Source organism: Furipterus horrens, unplaced genomic scaffold (assembly GCF_987537825.1).
Source record: "Furipterus horrens unplaced genomic scaffold, mFurHor1.1.pri manual_scaffold_1, whole genome shotgun sequence".
Taxonomy (NCBI): domain Eukaryota; kingdom Metazoa; phylum Chordata; class Mammalia; order Chiroptera; family Furipteridae; genus Furipterus; species Furipterus horrens.
Genome location: NW_028327171.1, coordinates 75,952,789 through 75,958,919, shown reverse-complemented (window position 1 = coordinate 75,958,919; position 6,131 = coordinate 75,952,789). Strand labels below are relative to the sequence as shown.

General features: G+C 37.0%; 1 pseudogene; it reads left to right on the top strand.

Annotated features, from left to right (window-relative positions):
• The first annotated feature begins 513 nt into the window (after positions 1-513).
• LOC150021312 (small ubiquitin-related modifier 1 pseudogene) lies at positions 514-4,785 on the top strand (annotated as a pseudogene).
• The last annotated feature ends 1,346 nt before the right edge of the window (positions 4,786-6,131 follow it).

Here is a 6,131-nt window from a genome sequence, read left to right as displayed (position 1 = left end):
ACATTTGGTTGAAATTGTATTAAACTATCATTATATTTGAGAGAACTTTAAATCCAATCTAGTAATGTAGGCAAAGTCCATACTTGACTTTCAATGTAACTGTAGACAGCCAATCTATATTTCGCATATTATATTCTCAAAAATATATTCAAAAGCTTATATGAAGACAAACAGCAAATCCATAAGTTAAAATAAAATTCTGTTTCAAGAAAGCTAAAATGTTACCATGCAAGTTCTGTTTTTAGTTTAAAAACATTATTCCCTAAAGGTTAAAACTAATAATGTAACAGTAGAAAATTATAACAGTTGAGAATTGTAACCCACCCACAATTCTTTTGATGTTGTTTCTACAAGTGCTGACTCTGACTAATTTGTAGCTTGTAGATAAACAGCGTGTTTGTAAAAGAATCCTAGGAACTAATTTCAAAACATACACACTATGACCTTCAGGTATCCCAGCTCTGAGAGCTTTGGTGACCTTCAACCATGGAACAAGGATGACATGAAGCCAGGATGACCAAACCAGGATGGTACACGCAGGACTGTCACTTGCCTTATCGGAATGGACGGTGGTCATCTTCATGTAGAGAACTCTTCAACCCCTCCCTCGATCTCTTTGTTCTGGTCCCCTCTCTCACCTTATAAAAAACCCTTTGCTTCCACTGAGAGGCAGAGAAGGGCTTTGAAAAGTGAGTCCCCCATCTTCCAGGTGGCTTGCATCTGCAAATAAAGCACTTTCTTTTACAGCAGCACCTACCTCTCGAGTTTTGGCTTTCACAGAGACAGGGAGCCAGACCTGTGTTTGGTTACAATCACAGGATTATTTTAGGGAATGCCACTTTTAACAATAATACTATCTTTTATCAGGTAAAATGTAAGAATTCTTAAAACAATGTTAATTATTTTAATTATAACTTAGAACTTTAACTAGAAGATCTTAGTCTATAATGAAACTACAAAAGTTAAAACATAAAATATATGGGATAGAGATAGTCTAATACAACAACAGAATAAAAAAGTGTCCAGGATTAGATACAAAGATATATCAGAGTTTAATAAAACACAAAAATTATTTCTGATCCATAGGTAAAAAACATTTTTCAATAAACAGTTTTCTGAAAACTGACTAAACATTTGAAATATTGAATGAATGAAGCTGTGTCCCTACCTCACTTCTTGCTTCCAAATAAATCATAAATCAATTTATTAATTTATTGAACACGTGTTTTTGATCAATGTGATTATATGGGACCTACCTAAATGATCCAGGACAACCTCTCGTCTCATGATTTTTTATCACATCTGCAAAGTCCTTTTTGTAATGTAAGGTACCATATTCACGGGTTCTGGGCATTAGGACATGGGCATCTTTGGGGAACCATTATTCTCCCTACTATGTTGGTATCACCCAGAATTGGCAAAGTCGTGAGAAAAATGAAGAAACTGATACAATTTCTAATAGATTCATTTCATAGCCTTCAAATTAAAATTCTATATAGTCTTTAACCCAGTAGTGAAGCATATGCCCTCCTAGCAGTAAGTTATATATCTATACTCTAAGAGGTTTAATAAAGCACTGTTTTTACTAGCAAAAACTTGTAATAATTAAATATTCAGTAATCAGGGATTGATTCAGTACATTAGGATGTATTCATACATTTGTATAAAATATTAACGGATATCTTGATGTCCTAACATAAAAAAAATGCTTAAGCTAACAGAACTGATTGTAAAAGGTAAGAAAAAGATTCTGTTTGTATAATTTTCTAAGGTGTAATTTTATTCCATGAAAAAAATTTACTTCTATTACAAAACACAGTTATAACTCAATGTTATGAGTTTCTTACGTTTCTTCACATTTGTAAACAGAGGCACTGACAACATTTTATGTCAGGCTATTCTTTCAAGACAGTTTATATAGTGAACAGCCTGCAAAGTCAGAAAGTGTCCTTCCAGAGCAGAGGACAGATTTACTTACTGTCTGTACAAGAAAGAGAATGTCTCCCTCTGGTGCAACAATCTGGGCCAATTAGCTTGCAGTCTTTTTATAAAAGATGGAGGTTTCCTAAACTCTGAATTCTCCAGTGTGACACAAACTCACTGCATGTTTAGGACCCATCTATGCTCTCCTACATCTCACCCCCATGGGACTCGGGGGCGGGGAGGGATGGTGATAGGAACAAGCATTGATGGGAACATAAATCTCATACTGTCACTGGACAGGGGACCTGGCAATGAGCAGGTCTGCCTTGGGCCAGCTGGTAGTATATGAGTTCTTGACTTCATGTAGGAAAAATTTCACAACATGAAGGGTACATTTATTAAAGCTGGGGACAGTAAAACAAGTATCAACATAAGAAACATTCAAACCTATACAGAATTTTTATGAGTTTATTTGAGCCAAACTGACAACAGTTACCAGGTATCCAAATCTCAACAGATTGAGAAAATGCTCCAGAAAATGGCAGTTTTGTACCTTATTTTATATATTACAATAAAAAATGGAGGCATAATGGCATTATATGAAATTCATTGCTGATAATTTAGGGAGGTGGGAGAAAGCAAAGTGGGGGCAGGGCAAGGACCTCTGGGGTTGGATACAAAGTAAATTGATAGACACATATTGATACTTCTTTTACATAGGCGGGCACAGGATAGCTAAGAGTCAGCAATGAACTCAATAACAATAACAATGAGGGGATCTGTGGATTCCCCCCGGTGCACTGCCTGTGTTTTGAGGGGTCCAGAATAAAGGTTATTACTCTGACTTTCCAAAGGTATGTTATGATAGATACAACGAGACAATACACAGGCTCATTTAAGGTAAAAATTTACTTTTGTCAGGGAAGATTTTGGCCTAGGACCATGACTTGCTTTTAGTTAAAAAGTTTTTCATTTCAGACCATCCTATGTGGTTATTTAAGGTCTCTAAGTTTTTAAGGCCACCATGCAGGCCTCCCCTGAGCTTGTGAGATTTATTATGTTCCCCCTTTTCATCCACAGATAGCTGAACACACTGGTAGAGCAATTTCCTGCCAAATACAGAAGGTCATCTCCCTAAAGATAACATCTAGCCTCAATTGTGTTTCAGCTCCAGGCCCAGAACAGCAGTAAAACCAGGTGAGCAATGTCAGGACCAACTGCAATGACAAGTGACCCTCTTCCCTGTCACTGAACAATCAGTAGAGACCACAACCCTGAAAGAGTACACTTGGAAAACTGATGAATGTTCTGTTGGAACCCTCCTCTGAGACTTTCCCCAGGATTCCCACCTGTGAGAGAGAGATAAAAACTCAAGACAGAAGACCCATTGCATACTCTCCTTCTGGGGAGCAGCCCACGCTATTCTCTTCCCCCTCTTCTTCCCTCTCACCCCTCACAGGCATGCATCTCCTAGACACTGAGGCTCCCCATGAGACTTGCAACCAGGGGAACAATGGACAGCAGAAGCTCATTCCAGATTCCAGGCCTCTGAACCTGTCCCTTGGGCCCCCTTTTCTCTGACTTCCCAGTGAGCTAAGGCAGCCCAGCCTGGGCTCTACTGTTGCTTCTTCTATGTTAAGCCGTCACCCCTCAACCACCACCTCCCCACCCCACTTTGCTTTTGCTTTCTTCCACCTCCCTAATCTATCTAATGGATTTCATGTAACCTCCTTATGCCTTTATGACTCCACTTTTGATTGTAATGTGTAAAATAAGATGCAAAACTGTCATTTTCTGGAGCTTTTTCTCAATCCCTTGTGGCTTTGCCACCCGGCAATTGTCTTTGATTTCATCATTGTTCTCTAGCCAAAACACTGTTCCATTGTTCTGAGGTAGGACATAATGAACAGTAACTGCATTGCAGTGACCTTGAGAAAGTGATTATCCCCAAGTAAGTCCCTAAACAACTTTTTCTAGCCTTCTACTAACAGCATCTAGAATAAAAATTTTAAGCAAAATTGTTTTCTTTAACGTCATTTACAACTATTTCTCTCTCCCCACCCCAAAGCAACAATTCATAGCCTAGTCTAGACCAGTGATGACAAACTCTAATTCTTTATGGGATCAAATAGGTGTCAGAAAAATTCTTCAAAAATTAAAAATAAGCAAAAAAGATTACTGGAAGTTCTTTCAGTGCACTTTTGGACTTGACATTCTATTTATTGCCTATTTTACCCCTATATAAGGAAAAACATTAACTTGTAAATTTTGTTCAATATGAATGCAAAAACATTCTCACTGGAGGATGAAAAACCCTAAAGATTTATTGCCCTAGAAAACATTAGCCAGTGTTAGATCAAGCCCAAATACTAGTTATCCTCACTTATCATTGGATTATGTCTCAATAAACCCAATGGAAGTCGAAAATGCATTTGAGAGAGATGGCTTTGAAAAACCCCAAAGTAAGATTCTGGCTACCTGAGGTCACTGCTGTGTTGAGATCCCCGTGAAGCCACCATCATCATGTCCCACCAGAGGGCAAACCTTCAACCAAAGACTTGGGGGTAAGAAGGAAGGAGAATACATTGAACTCAAAGGCATTAGACAGGATAACAGTGAGTCACTTCAAAGTGAAAATGACAATACATCTCAAGAAACTCAAACAATCATATAGTCAAAGACAGGGAGTTCCAATGAGTTCACTCAGGTTATATTTCGAATATCAGAGAATTACTCATAATCACACTAAAAGAACTGGGAATAGAGCAAGATGTGATTGAAGTTTATCAGGAACAAACAGGGGGTCATTCAATGGATTCAAGATTCTTTTTATTTTATTTTCCTTCAGTCTTTTTTTTTTAATAGTTCGTTTGTAATGTGGTGTTCAAAATGCAATTGAAAACTGAACCTTCTCCCATGTTTTAAAACATCTGGCAATTGAAATCCTAGTGTCCATTTCATTATTGCTTGTTTTCATTGTGCTTATTTTTGGTGATTAGACCTCAGCCCCCTTCATTTTTCTATGTCCTTTTTAAATAGTACATGTGTGCACAGGGAGGTCATCTTTTTCAGGATTGTGCATTTTTAGGTTTGTGATGAATAACATCGACTGATGCAAGTGTTCATAATGACTTTCTAATTGTCCCTGAAGTTCTAGCATATGATTGCTTCACTTTTGAATTATAATTTTCAATGGGAGATGGAAGTTTTTCGGAGAACTAAACTGTGGACAATGACTTTTCCTTAACCTCAAGCTACTTTTAAACCCTGAAGTTCTGGACTATTAAAAGGGGAATATCAGGTAAGGTAAGATTAAGGACTAACTCCAAAGATGGCTTCACTGAAGAGAAAGCACTTTAAGAGTAAAGTAAAAGCTTGTCAGAAGATCCCAGAAGAGTTCTAATTTTCATTAGTAATTAATATAGTTGTTCACGCAGAAGTGTTTACAACAGAACACTGTTCTTTTTTACCTTATTTGTACATTTTGGCCTGTAATACGGGTTTTAAATGGACATTGTCTGTACCAGCTTCATTCAAATAAACAAATATTTGTAAAAATTTTTAAAAAGAAAATGCATTTAAGATGCCTACCCTACGGAACATCATAACTGAGCTTAGCCAACCTTAAACATGCTCAGAGCACAGTACCCCCCAAATGCTGGCAACACAGTACACTGGAGAGTATTAGTTCATCCTCACGACCACAGGGTTGACGGGGAGTTGTAGCTCACTGCCACTGTCCACAGTCACAGGAGAATACCTTACTGCATGTCGCTAGCCTGGGGAGAGACTAAAATTCAAAATTCAAAGTATGTTTTCTATTGGACATGTATCATTTTCACATCAAATAAAAAAACTGGAAGTTGAAACATCATAAGTCAGAAACCATCTGTGTGTGTATGGGTGTGTGCATGCATACACACACATATATATATTTCAAATGCTTTTTGAATCATTACACCTCCTTTGACATGTTTCTTTCATATTTACTAAATATAATTTCACCATTTTAAATAGTATACTTAACTGTAACACAGTTAATATAAATTCTTTTTTTTTCAGCTCAATTGAATTAGGTTTCTTTAACTTTCAATTAAAAATCACAACACATAGAAGGTTATTCATTTTTCCTAATTTTTAATTTTCCATAGGAACTGAGATACAACTTGCAAGTTGTTGAATGAATTAAAATATGTCCTGATAATTTT